Source organism: Juglans regia, chromosome 5, assembly GCF_001411555.2.
Source record: "Juglans regia cultivar Chandler chromosome 5, Walnut 2.0, whole genome shotgun sequence".
Classification (NCBI taxonomy): domain Eukaryota; kingdom Viridiplantae; phylum Streptophyta; class Magnoliopsida; order Fagales; family Juglandaceae; genus Juglans; species Juglans regia.
The window spans coordinates 18,851,156-18,871,711 of NC_049905.1; positions in this window are offsets into that span (position 1 = coordinate 18,851,156).

A 20,556-nucleotide genomic window follows, 5' to 3' on the forward strand; every position below is an offset into this window, starting at 1 on the left:
TTCCAAATACCTAGAAAGAAAATAGTTTTAGATATGTTAACTCTCTCTGTCTCTCTCTCTCTCTCTCCACATAGGCACAAGTATGACATGCACGTCAGGATATAGGATTCGTTCTTGGCATGGGGAAAGATTATACTATTTGTTAATTTTTTTTAATTAGTAAATCTTAGGTGCTCTAATATGATTGATATTTACAGGAAACAGTGTGTCCAGACATTTAGGAGACGTTTGGATTTAAAGATGTAACACCCCGTTCCCGAAAAGACATTTTAGAATTTTCGAGGAGCCAGTGTGCTACTACTAAACTTAAATATAAAAAGCTTTTCCTTTTTAACAACGCGCCAGATACGAAAGAATTCCTTAAAATAACAACTTCAATAAATACTGAAAATTTAAAATAAAGTCTGCGGAAGCATTTATTAAAAATACAGAAGTCTTATGTGCTTATCAAAATAATTTATTTAAACCATAGAAATAATCATAGCAAAATCTGTCTAGGTCTCAGTCTTGTCTCCCGGAGTCAAGTCCTGTCCTGCAGTCTCATCTTCATAAATGTCATCATCTGGGGGGTTTAAAAACATGAAAACAAACTAAAATGAGTCGAATACTCAATAAGCAACACATCATACAGTAAACATAAATAAACATAAGGTGTCTTGGAAAGCGTGCGTATTCAAAAAAATACATGCATAAATAACATGAGCATGAACATTAACTTATCTTCCACTTATCATAGGCCGTTACCCACTGTTGACCCCCGTGAGTTAGGGTTAGCGAATCTAAAAAAAAGATTCCGATTCCGCCCGTGGCCGCGGGTTGTGGAATCCATACATAAGGAAGACAATACTGGGTGCACTACCAGCATGTACGACCTGGCAATGCAATATGCCCATAACATAGGTACCACTTTTATATCATAACATAGGCCGTTACATATTTTATCAAATCATACTTGCATACTTGTCATTTCATAGATTTCAAAAGAAATCACATACATACTTGTCATATCGTATCATAGATTTCAAACGAAATCGCATTCTTTCATAAACATCGTGATACATGTTTCATCGCATAAAATCATGATTTTTCATAAATATTTTACGAAATAACTCTCTTATAAAATCATGCATTTCTTAAATAATTTTATGAATAATCTTTCACATAAAATCATGCATTTTATAAATAATTTTATGAATAATCTTCACATAAAATCATGCATTTCATAAATAATTTCATGAATAATCTTTCACATAAAATCATGACTTTTTCATAATTTTATCATGTTTTGGGGTACGTAAAAAGGGGTTTCCAATAAAGGGCATACATGCATAATATCTTTTATAAAAAGACAAACAGCTCACTGTACATACGCGTAAGGATATGATCATGCTACTTACCTTGCAACGCTAAACCACTATTTTCGGCACGAAATCGGTCGCCTATAAAAATAAACACGTAATTTACATAAATTTCTAATTAAACAAGTGATTCTAATTAAAAACCTAACTACTAAAATAGTCTATATTTTCTAAATCTAAACACTTCCCGACACTAAAATAGCCTTACCCGTTAGTCTTAAATAAGCAAGGATATTTTTGGAAAATAACATACTGTACATGGGTATTTTGGGAAAATACAATAGAGGGGCATTTTTGGAATATAACTAACCTAAGGAAAAAGAAAGATTTACGGGTTGCATGATCCGGTTTACGCGTGAAAGGAAAATGCATGCAATCGGGTAAGGTGCGAGGCTCACCGAGAGAGGAAGCTGATGCGCGGCGGCTCTGGGTGGCTGGGGAAGGACCGGAGACGGGACTGGGTTCTCTGGGCAGTGGTGGTATGACGCCGAGAGGAGGAGAGTGGGAGTTGACGCCGAGAGGAAGAGAGCGGGAGCTCGAACAAGCCGCAAACAAACCGAGAGAAAGAGGGGGACGACGACGGTCGTGGCTTACCGGGACGGAGTGGGCTCGACGGAGTTAGGCTGGTCGGTACTTTCTGTGCCGTGGGAGAGGTGGTTCGGTGTCTCTTACGGTGGCTACTGTGGAGAAGGTGACAGCATGCTCTGTTTCGGACGTGCAAAAACAGTGGTGCGTCCGTGGCTGCTACGGCGTGCCTTGGCGGCTGAGGGTGGTCCGAAATATTCTATGGTGGTCAGTGGTGGCGTAGGCGAGTTCTGTGGCTGAGGGTGGCCGGGCTGTGGCTTACGGTCGAAGAGCTCAGTGCTCTGTTTTTGAGGGCTAAAACAGGGGAGGATGCAGCGGGTTTATGGCTTTTTCAAGGGCGGGCCATGCGGTGGTTCTGTGCGTGCAGTGGCGCAAGTGAAGGCTTGGCTGCGTGACGATGGTGGAGGGCAGCGACGAGGGCTTAATGTCTGGGTGTGCGCGAGGATAACGTGAGTTTGCTGTGTGTGAAGAAATCGACACAGACCAACTCGGCAAGTGAGGTTATTTCTATGGTTTACGGCGATCGACACGGAGAAGGTCTTGGGTGCAACTGGCCAGTGTGTGGAAGAACTGTGGGGAGAAGGTCTGTGAAAGGTGCTCTGTGTGCGTGAGTGTATAAATAATTACAGTGTCGTGCAAGCGGAGGAAAGAAAGGAGCCGTGCATGCGTACGTTTGATGAGAGGAGGATTCACGATGGGCATTGCGGCTTGCATCCGTATGAATATATGTTTCAGAACCTAGAAGAAAACCCTAGAAAAAAAAAGAGACGTGCATGTGTATGTGCATGTGATGCGAGTGGATAGATTTCGCGTTTGAAATTCAAAGAAGAGAAAATAAAAAAAAAAATCCGGTAGAAGGAGTTGTATTATCAAAAGGATTCAAGGGTTGGACATAAATAATAATAATAATAATAATAATAATAAAGCCTTAATAAAATTATTCAAATTTTATCCCTAAAAAAAAATATAGGGTCGGGTCGTTACAATCTCCCCTCCATATAAAAATTCCGTCTTCGGAATTTGCTAGAACTCAACAACCAACGTACTAATTCTCCACATTCTTTTGTTGACTTTATTCTAAATCCTTGGTCATTTAATCAAACCTATTATTTCCTGACTTTTAATCCTTTGATATTTATTCTTACACCTCGCTAATTCTTCAAAATTGTAAGCCTCGATAATGAATACGATTACAAGCCTAAAAATAAAATTCCGCGAAAAGTATTTAAAAAGAAAATTCTCCACATGCAATAATAATCTCAACATAAATCATAACCTGAGATTCTCCAAAGTTCAGATCCTAATTCCTATAATTCATGCTAAGATTGAATTTCGTTACCTATAGCACTTATAACATTTCCAGTAGTCATCATGAATACCACAACTTACATAGCTAATACTCCAATCAATAACCAATATTTCTAATTAAGGAAAATAGTTACTAGTGTTCTCATTGGCGGGCACACCGGTGTCACGCAACTGTACCAAGGAGAAAACTCGAGCTGGTGCCATATTCTTCTGTCCATCTCTTGTAGCTTGAGTAGTAGCTATGTTCTTCCTAGGACAGTCTCGAAGATGGTGTCCTTCCTTTCCACACTTGAAACATGCTCCGGTTCCCAACAAACATTTCCCTGCATGCCTCTTACTACACTTTCCACATAGGGGGAGCCATCCTGACTCGCCCTGTTGTGGTCGTTGTGCATTATCCTGACAATGCCTCTTATCCCTATGTGATGCTGGTTGGAGTTGTTGTTGCTGCTGTCGCTTTCTTTGATTATTGTAATCGATACTTTCTTGAATGTCTTCTTCAGCAATGGTAGCACGGGTGACTAGTTCTGTGAAACTCCGAATCCTGAGAGTACGTACACGCTCCCTAATCCTGCGATTCAGACCGCGCTCAAACTTTTCAGCTTTCTTTTCCTCATCTGGAATTAAGTAACTGGCAAAACGGGAAAGCTCCATGAATGTCGTAGCATACTGTGCTACCGTCATTGATCCTTGAGTAAGATCCATAAACTGGCGAGCTCTCGACTCCTGAAGGGTTTGCGGAAAGAAGTGGTCCAAAAATATTTTCTTGAAATGCTCCCAAGTAATGGGGACTGCTTCCCCCAATTCCAACTGAACCAACGCCCGGGTTGACTTCCACCACTTGTTTGCCATATCAGTCAAGTGGTACGTGGCGTATTTGACCTTCTGATCATCAGTGCAGTAGAGCACTTCAAAAATCTGCTCTATACGATCGATCCAGCTTTCCGCATCTATGGAATTCAATCTGCCATCGAACGTAGGTGGGTGCTGGTGGGAGAACTGTTCTAATGTGCATCCTACTTGTGTGGTTCTACCCACCACCATATCACCATTGACCATCCTCTGAAAGAAACGTGTCGCTGCAGCAGCGAGTACTTCTGAATTATCATCTTGTACGGTATTGTTCTCAGAGGGGGGTACGCGTGGTCTTCTTCCACGAGGTGCCATTCTAACATGCATGTTTTAACAATGTCAATCAAGATGCATTCAACTACTAAAAGAAAATTTATAACATACTTACTGCAGAGCAGAACTTGCCTTGGGAGACCTGGGCCTAGACATTTATTTCCTTCATTCTCTATTTTCCAAACATTTTTTTTTTTTTAAAAAAAATTTCTTTGCAAAAGTTTTTCTCTCTCTATTTTGAAAAGTCTACAGAATCTTTCAACCTGGCTCTGATACCAATTGTAACACCCCGTTCCCGAAAAGACATTTTAGAATTTTCGAGGAGCCAGTGTGCTACTACTAAACTTAAATATAAAAAGCTTTTCCTTTTTAACAACGCGCCAGATACGAAAGAATTCCTTAAAATAACAACTTCAATAAATACTGAAAATTTAAAATAAAGTCTGCGGAAGCATTTATTAAAAATACAGAAGTCTTATGTGCTTATCAAAATAATTTATTTAAACCATAGAAATAATCATAGCAAAATCTGTCTAGGTCTCAGCCTTGTCTCCCGGAGTCAAGTCCTGTCCTGCAGTCTCATCTTCATAAATGTCATCACCTGGGGGGTTTAAAAACATGAAAACAAACTAAAATGAGTCGAATACTCAATAAGCAACACATCATACAGTAAACATAAATAAACATAAGGTGTCTTGGAAAGCGTGCGTATTCATAAAATACATGCATAAATAACATGAGCATGAACATTAACTTATCTTTCACTTATCATAGGCCGTTACCCACTGTTGACCCCCGTGAGTTAGGGTTAGCGAATCTAAAAAGATTCCGATTCCGCCCGTGGCCGCGGGTTGTGGAATCCATACATAAGGAAGACAATACTGGGTGCACTACCAGCATGCACGACCTGGCAATGCAATATGCCCATAACATAGGTACCACTTTTCATATCATAACATAGGCCGTTACATATTTTATCAAATCATACTTGCATACTTGTCATTTCATAGATTTCAAAAGAAATCACATACATACTTGTCATATCGTATCATAGATTTCAAACGAAATCGCATTCTTTCATAAACATCGTGATACATGTTTCATCGCATAAAATCATGATTTTTCATAAATATTTTACGAAATAACTCTCTTATAAAATCATGCATTTCTTAAATAATTTTATGAATAATCTTTCACATAAAATCATGCATTTTATAAATAATTTTATGAATAATCTTCACATAAAATCATGCATTTCATAAATAATTTCATGAATAATCTTTCACATAAAATCATGACTTTTTCATGAATAATTTTATCATGTTTTGGGTACGTAAAAAGGGATTTCCAATAAAGGGCATACATGCATAATATCTTTTATAAAAAGACAAACAGCTCACTGTACATACGCGTAAGGATATGATCATGCTACTTACCTTGCAACGCTAAACCACTATTTTCGGCACGAAATCGGTCGCCTATAAAAATAAACACGTAATTTACATAAATTTCTAATTAAACAAGTGATTCTAATTAAAAACCTAACTACTAAAATAGTCTATATTTTCTAAATCTAAACACTTCCCGACACTAAAATAGCCTTACCCGTTAGTCTTAAATAAGCAAGGATATTTTTGGAAAATAACATACTGTACATGGGTATTTTGGGAAAATACAATAGAGGGGCATTTTTGGAATATAACTAACCTAAGGAAAAAGAAAGATTTACGGGTTGCATGATCCGGTTTACGCGTGAAAGGAAAATGCATGCAATCGGGTAAGGTGCGAGGCTCACCGAGAGAGGAAGCTGATGCGCGGCGGCTCTGGGTGGCTGGGGAAGGACCGGAGACGGGACTGGGTTCTCTGGGCAGTGGTGGTATGACGCCGAGAGGAGGAGAGTGGGAGTTGACGCCGAGAGGAAGAGAGCGGGAGCTCGAACAAGCCGCAAACAAACCGAGAGAAAGAGGGGGACGACGACGGTCGTGGCTTACCGGGACGGAGTGGGCTCGACGGAGTTAGGCTGGTCGGTACTTTCTGTGCCGTGGGAGAGGTGGTTCGGTGTCTCTTACGGTGGCTACTGTGGAGAAGGTGACAGCATGCTCTGTTTCGGACGTGCAAAAACAGTGGTGCGTCCGTGGCTGCTACGGCGTGCCTTGGCGGCTGAGGGTGGTCCGAAATATTCTATGGTGGTCAGTGGTGGCGTAGGCGAGTTCTGTGGCTGAGGGTGGCCGGGCTGTGGCTTACGGTCGAAGAGCTCAGTGCTCTGTTTTTGAGGGCTAAAACAGGGGAGGATGCAGCGGGTTTATGGCTTTTTCAAGGGCGGGCCATGCGGTGGTTCTGTGCGTGCAGTGGCGCAAGTGAAGGCTTGGCTGCGTGACGATGGTGGAGGGCAGCGACGAGGGCTTAATGTCTGGGTGTGCGCGAGGATAACGTGAGTTTGCTGTGTGTGAAGAAATCGACACAGACCAACTCGGCAAGTGAGGTTATTTCTATGGTTTACGGCGATCGACACGGAGAAGGTCTTGGGTGCAACTGGCCAGTGTGTGGAAGAACTGTGGGGAGAAGGTCTGTGAAAGGTGCTCTGTGTGCGTGAGTGTATAAATAATTACAGTGTCGTGCAAGCGGAGGAAAGAAAGGAGCCGTGCATGCGTACGTTTGATGAGAGGAGGATTCACGATGGGCATTGCGGCTTGCATCCGTATGAATATATGTTTCAGAACCTAGAAGAAAACCCTAGAAAAAAAAAGAGACGTGCATGTGTATGTGCATGTGATGCGAGTGGATAGATTTCGCGTTTGAAATTCAAAGAAGAGAAAATAAAAAAAAAAATCCGGTAGAAGGAGTTGTATTATCAAAAGGATTCAAGGGTTGGACAGAAATAATAATAATAATAATAATAATAATAAAGCCTTAATAAAATTATTCAAATTTTATCCCTAAAAAAAAATATAGGGTCGGGTCGTTACAAAAGATGACTTGAGATGAGTTGAGATAGATTGTAAATAGTAATAAGATGAGTTGTGAATAGTAGTGAGATTTGTGAGTTAAAATTGCTGAATAGTAATGAATAGTAGTGAGATGAGTTGAGATGAGCTGAGATGAGCTGCGAATCCAAATGTCTCCTTAATGTTTTTTATTTTCTGAGGGATATTGTCAGCAAGGTTCCTGATATAGGTGGTTTTGATGCTGCTGGTGAAGATCGTTCTGCTGCCAAAAGAAGGTTTATAAAACGTTGTTAATTTTGCGACTTTAGGATAGTGAAAAAAATGAGCTATTTTATGAGTAATAGTTAATACTTTGATTCATCAGGAAAGTTACCGAAGATGACGAAAATGACAGTGATGATGAGTCCAAGAGAACTAGGATATTGGTAAGATATGCTGCAGAACACACTTGTATGCCAATTCTCATAATCACTTTTGGTTAAAACTGTCAAACTTGTTCTTGGTATTTAAGGAGGTGTTCAATATCTTCTTATTCTATCTTTGTCACATTATCACGCATGACTTATTTGTTAAGGTGTTCAGGTGAGTTTCAACTTGGACGTTTGATGTTCTAGAATCTTATTTTTCCACCTAAACTTCACAAGTGGCTGTGGAATGTATGTCTTGGAACTTTGAATTGGTAAACAAACGATATGACCAGAAGAGTCTTTTTAAATATGTAATGTAACAGAATACCCATGTATGTAACTCGGAAGATTCCTTTCAAGACAATATCTAATTAGCTTCTGTTTTGATATAGAAGATTTCACTACAACACAATTGCTTTTTAGTGACGGTTGGGAAATTGTGACAGTCCATAGACCGTCACTAAAAGGCATTTTCTGTGACAGTTTCTGAAAACCGTCACTAAAGATAGAATGAGATTTTTTTACGTTCCAACATATGGGAAATATACGTTCGAACGTCACATATATTTTCGAATGTTATGTCTGTTTACGTTTGAATGTAAAATGTTTTGGCGCAACCATTCGCACGTTATTAATTAACGTTCGAACGTAAAAAGTTTCTGCCAATGTTCGAACGTTAAGTAATAACGTTCGAACATTCATTGTAAATTTAAATTAAATGACTTTAATTTAAAAATAATGTGGTTTTTATTGTGCATAATTTGTGAACAAGTCTAAAAAATTGAATTGTATATATTTATATATACACAATTTGTAATATATAAATATATATTTATGTTTATATATATTTGAAATGCAGTGATTTAGTATTAAAGTTGAAAAATATAACATCAAAGAAGATTAAAAATTGAAATTAACAAACGATAGAAATATTCAATAATATTTTTCATTACAAATATTAAAAATAAAATACAAGATTTAATAAAATGTAGTAAACAACAGTAAGATGATAACGTTATCCGCAAAAGTCGAACTCCGTACCTCCTCAGTCAAGGTATCAACCTTGTCGTTGAGGATAGTTACACGATGGGTGAGTTCGGCAACAGATGCCGATATAGCCTCGAGCGATCGATCGATCTTATGATCGATATGCGCAGTCAGCTGTGAGATGACCGCATCAACCCAAGCAGGCCGCACATCTCCTGCAGATGTGCTCGACGTATGCTGACTACTACTCCCGACATGACCTGGCTCAGGCTGCGTCGGAGGAACTAGATCCTCTACAGGGGATGGCTGACGTCCCCTCGCCTGTCCAATGCTACGTCGATGCGTGGTCATGTCGAGGGGGCTCATCTGATCTTTGACCCGCTCCTCTGCCTGGGTCAGCACTCCCCGTGCAAGTAATAGTCGGCTGATGAGGACACCGTATGGGAGATTATCCGTGGAGACGATGCTCGCCTCGTAACGGATCCTCTCAAAGATGTGCAGTGGCAAATCTATAGGATCTCCATGTGCCACTCGTGGTGTTGAGTGTGCAAATGTCTCAACTCCTCGACGAATCCCAAGGTGCTCGCCGATGACATCTGGTGATACCTCAATGGAAACACCGCGTACAGTCACAGTGTGAGAGGATGCATCATGAGGCATGTCTCACATCCCCATATAAAATTCTTGAACCATTGAGGGGTACACCTTCCCCCTCAATGTGCAAATATTTCCCCAACCTCTACTGAGGAAAACATCTCTCAGGTTCGTCTGCTGCCAACAGAGTTCGTTGAACTCATTAATCAGGACCTCTCGCTCTACCATAACAGTACGAGCTTCGATACAGGCAGTGTCCGACGTGGCTCCTTCCCTCCCTCGTTTCCTAGTATGCAGTGGAAGAGCCATATCCTGAAAATAGAAAAGGAAAAAAAATTATTTACATTAATGCATTTTTTTGTATTAATTTGAAGCTGCTCTGCATTAATGTTCGAACATTTTGTCTTTCACGTTCGAACGGTAAAGATAAACGTTCGAACGTTAGTTTATACGTTCGCACGATCAATAATGTAAATAAATTGATGTTCGAATGTAAAACATATACGTTCGAATGTAAAACATAGACGTTCGAATATAAACAGTAAATAAATATTGGCTGAAGTACGTTCGGACGTTTATGTTTTACGTTCAAACGTATTTGTTTTATGTGTGAACGTAAATACAAACATCCGAACGTCGAAGCATGAATAACGTAGAAAATCACTACGTTCGGACGTTATAATTAAACGTCCGACCGTATGTGATTTACGTTCGAAAGTAAAATATAACGTTCGGACGTATGTCGTTTAATAATATTTAGAGTATACATTAAACGTTTATGAAAATTGATGAATAAAACGTTCGAATGTAAGAAGGTTACGTTCGAACGTAGAAGTCGTAACGGCTCTGTAATTTAAACGTCGTACGTTCGAACGTCTCGGTGAAACGTTCAAACGTTACGACGCAGAGCTGAGTCGACTCAGCCATTATTGAAATCTCAAAAATTTTTCTACAAGGTTCTAAATGCCAAAATGTCACCGTAGAAATGAAGTATATATACACTTCAAGAAACATTTCTATGGTGACTATTCGGCCAATGGCTGGCCGTGGTGGCCGAAAAATGAAGTTGAATATCCGGCCACCACTTATCCCATTTTAAACAAAACTCAATCCAAATCTCAATAAAATATATGTTATTTGAATAAAAGATGATTGCCTACCTTTTTGTGACGGTTGTGGCGGAGTTGACGGCGGCGGTGACGGAGGCGTGGCGGCATGCAACGTAACGGACGTTTGTTGATGAATAGTTTTGGAAATGTCGTTTTGACGTTTGGTTTTGGCCTTATATACACATAACGTTCGAACGTAATAGTAATTACGTTCGAACGTTTGTCAATTTAATTTCAAAAATAATATCTATAATATATTATATTATAAATGTTTATGTATTATATTAAGATATTATATAATATTATTGACAATTAAGCCAAATTGGTTTGACGTTTGTGAGTACTTGTTATACTTATAAAGTTTAGCAATATGTTTATACATGTTGTTGTGATTTTATGCTTACTCTTGAAATAATTGTGATTATTGTTTGTAAATTTTGTGAATAGTTTATGAGTTTATGGTGTTTATTGATGAATTAATATGTGTATAAATATTGTTGTAAGAATATTGTGCCCGAATTCTGTGATATGGATTTAATACATAAATATTCTTTATTATATACATTTATGTTCTCATTTAAAGTATTATGCTATCATACTATACAATGTAGTATATAGTTATAGATATATACAATGTAATATATATATTATATTATAAGTTAGTATATAAGTTAGAATTTAATAAGTAACAATTTAATATATATCCTTAAGATTTATATATATAGTATAGTTTATATATTATATACACTTATGTTCTCATTTAAAGTATTATGCTATCATACTATACAATGTAGTATATAGTTATAGATATATACAATGTAATATATATATTATATTATAAGTTAGTATATAAGTTAGAATTTAATAAGTAACAATTTAATATATATCCTTAAGATTTATATATATAGTATAGTTTATATATTATATACACTTATGTTCTCATTTAAAGTATTATGCTATCATACTATACAATGTAGTATATAGTTATACATATATACAATGTAATATATATATTATATTATAAGTTAGTATATAAGTTAGAATTTAATATGTAACAATTTAATATATATCCTTAAGATTTATATATATAGTATAGTTTATATATTATATACACTTATGTTCTCATTTAAAGTATTATGCTATCATACTATACAATGTAGTATATAGTTATACATATATATAATGTAATATATATATTATATTATAAGTTAGTATATAAGTTAGAATTTAATAAGTAACAATTTAATATATATCCTTAAGATTTATATATATAGTATAGTTTATATATTATATACACTTATGTTCTCATTTAAAGTATTATGCTATCATACTATACAATGTAGTATATAGTTATAGATATATACAATGTAATATATATATTATATTATAAGTTAGTATATAAGTTAGAATTTAATAAATAACAATTTAATATATATCATTAAGATTTATATATATATATGGTATAGTTTATATATTATATACATGATTTATGTTCTCATTTAATAAGTATAGTAGGAATAGTACGTTTGAACCTTTCAAGTTAACGTTCGAACGTTAAACCAAGAGCGGGAAATTTCCCGCTCGATTAAGGTATCTGCGTGATTATTCAGACGTTCGGACGTTTATACTATACGTTCGAACGTTAATTAATGAAAATCACCAGAAAATTATGTACATCCGAACGCCAAATCTGTTAACGTCCGAACGTTAGTTAAATTAGTGCGGGATATTTCCCGCTCAAATATGGCAACACTTTGATGAAATGTACGTTCGGACGTCTTAGTTAGACGTTCGAACGTTCATCTGAAAATCTTAGAACGTTCGAACGGAAAATTGTGCTACATTCGAACATAGGGAAGGAAAGTGCGGGAACTTTCCCGCTACATTTTATGTTACATTAGAAGAAGGTTACGTTCGAACGTGTATTTTAAACGTCCAAACGTTCTGGCGGGAAAATTTTAAAATATAACGTTCGGACGTACAACTTAAACGTTCGAACGTATGAACTTATATATTAGAACATAATCAGTACGCGCACGGGAGAAACAGATCATTTCTTCTTCTCCCGTGCGCGCAACAGAGAGTGAGAGGGTTAGAAATTCCTTATGGCCCGAGGCTCTGCAGGAGAGAGAGAGAGAGAGAGAGAGAGAGAGAGAGAGAGAGAGAGAGAGAGAGAGAGAGAGAGAGAGAGAGGATTAGAGTGAGAGAGAGTTGAGTTAGAGAGTGAGAGAGAGTTGAGTCTTGGTAAGAAAAAATTTTAATTTATTGTCCTTTTATGAATTTTATGATATTTATATTGTGTTTTTGTTATAGAATATTTCTAATAAATTAGTATTGTATTTTTTTGAAGGATTGGTTGTTTTGGGAAGTTGGAAGATTTTGATTTGTAAGAGGCTAGAACAATGTGAGTGCTAGGTATATTTCTAAACTTTATCAATATGTTGTTGCATGTGATTTTATGCTTACTCTTGAAATAATGTGATTATTGTTTGTATAGTTTGTAAATAGTTTGTGAATTATTGTAAAGTTTGTTGTGATATGGAATATGTTAATACATGTGACATATTATTTTGTGAATATGTTAATACATGTGACAATATATTATGTGAATATATTGTGTGTTATTGTGAATATATTGTGATATGAACTTGAGCAATTTAAATTATTATTTGTGAATGACGTTTGAATATGTTTACATTGTTACAAATATATTGTCCTTAAGCTTTGTTAATACATGTTTTGTGAATATATACAATGTTATTGTGAATATATTGTGATTATTATTTGTATAGTCTGTAAATAGTTTGTGAGTTATTGGGAATATCTTGAAATATAAATTTGAAATATTGTGATAATAATATTTCAAATTAAGTAATAACAAATAAAAGTAACTCTTTAAGAATTATAATAATTAAAATTATATTTTAACCTTTGAAATTTAAGTATGATAATTAAAATAAGAAACTTTAAGAATAGTAATAATTAAATATTGATAATATAATTTTAAATTAAGTAATAACAAATAAAAGTAACTCTTTAAGAATTATAATAATTAAAATTATATTATAACCTTTGAAATTTAAGTATGATAATTAAAATAAGAAACTTTAAGAATAGTAATAATTAAATATTGATAATATAATTTGAAATTAAGTAATAACAAATAAAAGTAACTCTTTAAGAATTATAATATTTAAAATTATATTAAAACTTTTGAAATTTAAGTATAACAATTAAAATTATACTTTAAGAATGATAATAATTAAAATTTTAATATAACCTTTAAAATACTCTTCAATAAAAAAGTCTTGAACCTACTAAATAAGTAGAGTTGGAATTAAGTAAATATACTTATTTATTATAAACTAAAGAGAAAGAAAATAAGGATCAAATAGATGCTTATATAAAAATTATATACTTATTGTCTATAATAAATAAATAACTCACTCAATTAAGTATAACAATTAAGATTATAATTGTGGAATTATAATAATTAAAATTATATAATAATCTCAGAAATTATATATAACAATTATAGTATAACCTTTGAAATTAAGTATAATAATTAAAATTATACTTTAAGAATGATGATCTTGTACACAACGAGGGAATATGATCTTGAAGAAATGTTGAAATTTTAATTTAATTGCTTGACTGTCATAGTCTCTCCGGCCTTGAGAGTTGTCAAGGTCGGACAGTTTGTGACGGTTAAGTAATTAGATTAAAATTTAAACATTTCTTCAAAATCATTCTCCCTCGTTGTGTACAAGACACGAAACTTAGGGTCACATAATATTTTGTAAATGACGTTTGAATATGTTTACATTGTTACAAATATATTGTCCTTAAGCTTTGTTAATACATGTTTTGTGAATAATAATTAAAATTATAATTAAAATTATATAATAACTTTTAAAATTATATATATCAATTATAATCTTTAAATTTTAGTCTAATTGCTTGACTGTCTTAACTAAAATGTGATAATATAATTTGAAATTAAGTAATAACAAATAAAAGTAACTATTTACGAATTATAATAATTAAAATTATAGTATAACTTTTGAAATTAAGTATATCAATTAAAATTATACTTTAAGAATGATGATCTTGTACACAACGAGGGAATATTATTTTGAAGAAATGTTGAAATTTTAATTTAATTACTTGACTGTCATAGTCTCTCCGGCCTTGAGAGTTGTCAAGGTCGGACAGTTTGTGACGGTTAATTAATTAGACTAAAATTTAAACATTTCTTCAAGATAATTCTCCCTCGTTGTGTACAAGGCACGAAACTTAGGGTCACATAATTATCTTCCATCTCTCTTTAATTTAACAATATAACACTACTTGAAGGTGACATTGTTAATGTAAACAACATGGAGACATTGTTAGTATGATTTTTTGCTAGATGCGTGTGACATTGCGTAAATACCCTTAGACCCGTTTGGGAATCAGTGTACATTTATGTGTCCACTGATTTCTGAATTGTCCAGTGTGGACAGTTTGAGATTATATTATCTGTATTGTACATTTTTGTTACTCGTTACTTTCCATGTTTAATATGAAGTTTCGGTGTCTTCTTCTACTGTTCTTCGGGTATACTGTTCGTAGGGTTACAATCCCGATATTTGAACATGTATACTTGGAGAACTATGGGGAGGTGCTGCCGAAATTTCTACTAACGTGGAAATTAGTAGAGTGACGAGATTTGTGCAATATGGAGAATATAATCTCGAATGGGATAGGACCAACTACCTTAAAAAAGAAGCAATGAGAATTGGAGCATGACATGCATGTGGTATTTTCAATATACGTGTTATTAATATATAGATGTTTTTTGAAATGGACAAAAATTAGATGCGTCTGGACGATAGACTTGGAAAGGATTACGTACCCTATGCACGTGGAGTAAGAACCTTCATTGATTTTATATTTATATCTTTTAATTATTTACATTCATATTCGTTCTATATATTATATGCATGTGTACATATTACAATTAATATTTTTAATTTATTTTATAGCACTTGAGTTCTACAAATGCACATAATAGATCCGCTCTGACTGTCGATCATCGTGCCGGTTCAAGGTCATTCCACCGACTTGCTGAAAAAATGGTAATTAAAAAATTATAGAATTCGTTTATTTTCTTGATATTCTTTCTGATAAATACTAACATTATCTTTTTAAAATTGCTAATATTGTCGCTTTGTTAGAAACGTGATGATCCTAAAAATTTTTCCCTCATTCATGTCTATGTTGCTGCTCACACTAATGAGCATAGTGAGTGGATGGATCCTGTCGCTGCAGATAATTATGTAAGTAGTGTTAATTTTGTTCAATAAATTATTTATATAACATTTTAATAGTTTATTTCTTATTTCTATTTCTTTTAATACGTTACTAAATTATTTACCCCGCCCACTATTCGACTACCCCGCCCATGACCTCTACCTCTGCCCCTACCCCTTCCTCTGCCACTGCTAGTTGAGTGGCCAGCCTCCTCCTGTAATAAAGGAAATAATTCATCAAAAAACACTACAACAGAATGTGCCTTTTCTGACAAAGGAAACTGTCACCAAAAAAGGACAAACCGTCACTAAACATATTTGGTGACGGTTTGAAACCGTCACCACAACCGTCACCTAAAGTGCGTCACAGAAAACATTTGGTGACGATTTACTGTTCAACCGTCACAAAAAATATTTTTAGTGACGGTTGGAAGTGTTCCGTTCGGTACAACGTTCGAACGTTCATGTTTTTGTGACGGTTATAAACTGTCACAGAAAATAACGTTCGGACGTAAAATAAAACGTTCAGACGTTATACCCGACCGATTGGCGTTCGAATGAGATAATTTGACATTTGCTGAATATCGTTCAAACGTATCATATTTACATTCGGACTTTCACCCGACCGATTGGCGTTCGAATGAGAGAATTTTACGTTCGTTGAAAATCGTTCGAACGCAATATATTTACGTTCGAATGTTAATGCGTCCGAACGTTAACTACAATAAACGTTCGAATATTTGTTCGAACGTAAACGTAAATGTTCAAACGTAGCGTGTATAATGTTCGGACGTTATTTCGAATGTAAACGAATGAGCGTTCGAATGCAAGTTCCTTGTTCGAACGTTAATCGCTTTACCGTTCGAACGGTTTGTTCATTTTAGCGTGAATACGTTCGAACGATCAAATTGTATTTACGTTTGAACGTTTGTTTTGTGAACCAAAGTTCGAACGATTTTTATTTACATTCGAACGTACAGATCAGAAATACTAATTTCATAAAATTTAAAAACATAATACCAATGTTATATCATATTTCATACCCAATTAATAATAACAATGTCTTATAAAAGCACAAAATTAGATATTAAAACTAGTCAGAAATATTGATAAAATTTATTTCTTCTTTTTCCCTCTCCCACGGGGATTCTGTTGCAACGACATAACACGCTCCAGTTGCACCATCATCTCTCGTTGCACTTGCTCTTGCACTTCACTGCGTATTCTTTCCTCTTGGTCTCTCTGTTGGTCCTGCAAACGCGTCTCTAAATGAGACTGTCATTCTAAGAGAGACTCTAACTCTTGCTGTTTCGACCTCATATACTCATTCTCACGCCGTGCAGCTTCTAAATACCACTAATAAATATTATTTCCAACGATTTCTAAGTCGCCGCTTGCTTTCCTTCTCAAATTTTTCAACTGATGGAAAAGAAATTACTCTTACTTTTTGCAGCGATTTTAATATCGTCGCAAATTGAACAACATATACTATTTGTGACGAAAATATTCACCGTATTTTCGCCGCAAGAGCATATCTAGTAAATTATATACTATTAGCGGCAAATCAAAATTGCCGAAAAAGTGAAATTAAATTTAAACAACCCGCCTTACCATTTCCCTCATTTCTTTCCCTCTCCCGCTTTGCCTTCCCAATCCCTCTTCTCCCTCAACCCACACCACCGCGCACAACCCCCCACCACGCCACCGCCACCTCACCTCGACAACCACTCCTCAATCCTCACTCACAAGTGCAAGTACCTCCCAGACGAAATCGAAGCCATCCCTTCTCTGCGCAGCCCCTCCCAGACGCAAACGAAGACCAACGAAACTCTCCCTTCTCTGCGCAACCTCTCCCAGACGAAGACCACAGAGGCCCTCAATCCTCACTCACCTAGACGAAGACCGAACCCCACCCAGTTTCCCTGCTCTACGCAGCCCCTCCTAGACGAAGACCACCAAAGCCCTCAATCTTCACTCACCCAGACGAAGCCCGAAGCCCCCCACCCTCACTCTCCCTTCTCTGTGAAGCCCGAAGCCCCCTACCCTCACTCTTCCTTCTCTGCGAATTCCACCCACCCAGTCCCTTCAGTCCCCGAAACCCTAGAAGACTGCAGTTCCATCTCCCTCACCCCCTTCGAGCCTCTCTCTCTCTCTCTCTCTCTCTCTCTCTCTCTCTCTCTCTCTCACCGAGTCCTCTGGATCTCTCACCGAGCCCTGTAAGGATCCCTGGTTTCCTCATTGAAAGTTATACACTGATTTGTTTAATTTTTTTGTTGTTATGCATACACTAATTTGGTTGAATTTTGTTGTTGTAATGCATACACTAATTTGGTTAATTTTTTTGATGTTATACACTGATTTGGTTGAATTTTGTTGCTCTTATACACTGATTTGGTTAATTTTGTTGATGTTATACACTGATTTGGTTGAATTTTGTTGCTCTTATACACTGATTTGGTTAATTTTGTTGATACTACATACTGATTTGGTCCAAGCCATGCAGATTTGAAGCTATCATAAAAGAAAGTGTGACTGTGTGATGCCAATTGACAATGAGCATAGCATGCAATGGTCCAATATAGCATGCAATGGTCAATTGTGGGGTTGTCGGAGTCAAGAAGGCTAGTTCATTTAAATCAAGAGCTGGGTTTTAGGCAACTCACCAAGTACCTTGCCTATTGAGGTAACGTATTCAATATAACTTTAATATCCAAAAAGCTTGATTATCTTGAATGCTCATTATTTTCCAAAATAGCCTTATTTGCCTAAGAAGAGGAAAACTTTTCATTTCATAATATAATTGATATTAAAGGATTGTAGTTATTTTGACCATATGAGAAGTTGTTTTTCTCTATTAATAATAGCTTTCATTTGTTGGGTATGATAAGATGTTCTCATTTGTTGGGTAGTTATTTCATTTCATAATATAATTGATATTAAAGGTGTGTGAAGTGCTCTCAGCAAATATGGGCAGCAGCTATTGGAGTTGAGATTGTGGTTGTTAAGGTCACGCTTCAAGAGATACCATCTTAACATCTATGATATTTGTTTTCAATGACAGCATTCTAGAATTTGGTTTGTCTTTACTGAATATGAACTTTGTAAAATGGCTTTATCAGCATTTTTTTGTGAGCTGAGAATAGAAGTACTAGAAGTGGGTGGTACATTATGGACTTATAGTAAATGGGGTGTAATATGAGATGAAAGTGCATGCTAGATGAGAATTTTCACCAACATTTTTTAGAAGCTTTTAATCTTGATGACTTATAGAACTTCCTGTTTCCATGAAGTTTTCTGATGCATTCTAAATGTTCTTCCCTCTTGTTATGAAGTTTTGAATTGAATGCCTTTTCCTTCGAGGAGATGGCCTTACTGTGCATCAGAAAGGTATATGGCTATTTGTGATCAATCCTGCCAAGTTTTGGGCTCAAATCCATGTGCAGTGATCCAAGAATTTAGCCATATACCTATAATTTTTTTTTTTAAATTCACAAACACTATGATCTTAATATGTATATATGTTTAATTGTATGTTTTAATCGTCTAAGTCAATTTTACTCTCAGGGCAGGAAGTTTTCACTGGAATTTGGAGGATGTTGTCAAATCAATTGTTTGCATGATAATGTCTGGCCCATGTCTAACTGGCTATACACAGGTATAATTCTAGTGATATAAAAAATGCTCCACTTCAACACCATAAGAACTTCAAACTCATCTAATGTAATCTTCTTTGATTGTTTCATTTTTTAAACACTCAATTGTTCTTTGTACATATGCTTTCTTCAAGCACACAAAGGTGTAAAGTCATGTACTTTTCCCTTTCAATTACAAGTTGTCCTTCTTGCAGTGGTGTTAAATGGACCATTAATAATGCATGCCATCCCCCTTTTTGTCAAATAAGAAAGTAAAAATGGATGGTTTTTAGAATTTTATGTGAGCATATTTGAACATTATTTAATGGGTTAGAGAAAAAAAGTTATGTTCCTCCAAGACAACTTATAATGCATCTTCACTAACTCTCTAAAAATGGCAAATATTATATACAAGATTTTATCTCACATTTAAGGTGGTGGGGAAAAACAAAGAAAAAAAAAGGAGTTTTTTCAAACCTTTGGTATACAGTAATCAACATGTCATTCCATGCATTTTCCTTATGCATACAGTTTTATCTAGAAAAAAGAAGCCACTTTGGTGTTCTTGGAAGAATATTGCCTCATTTATATTTATTTGTTTGTTGTTTCCTGTTTCAAGTTTTATGTGAGAAACAGAGTAAATTTATGAGTCTGTGTTGAAGTTGGTGTGATGATTGTGAGCACCAAATGTTATGTTGTCATGTGTTGGTATAGCTGAAGTTGAAGTTGGTGTCATGAAATTCTACTAATGAAATTCAGTTTGCTCTTGCAGGCATAGCTGAAGTTGGTGTGATGATTGTGAGCACCACCTTGGTGACACTTGTTATTGGTTTTGTGTTTCCCACTTATGCAAAACCTTACACATTTATTTGGATGATACTAATCATATATGCATGGTTTCTTTCTATAATTCATGATCAGCAGTACCACATGAAATTAATTATCTAGGTGGTATAACTCTAAAATATATAGTTTCATATATAGTTGGATCTTTTTTTGTTTTTAGGATGCATTATTTTGTCGTATCATCTATTATTTAAAGACAAAGTCGAAAACACATGTTGAGTAAATACTTGGGAGATCTTTTAAACACCATCTCAGTTGGTAAGTTAAAAAATCTCCTCTTTCATTCTCGGGGTCAAGCTATGCACACAAACAACAACTATGTTTTGTTTTTCCTTGAATTTCTGCTGCTATCTAGAATTTATGTAG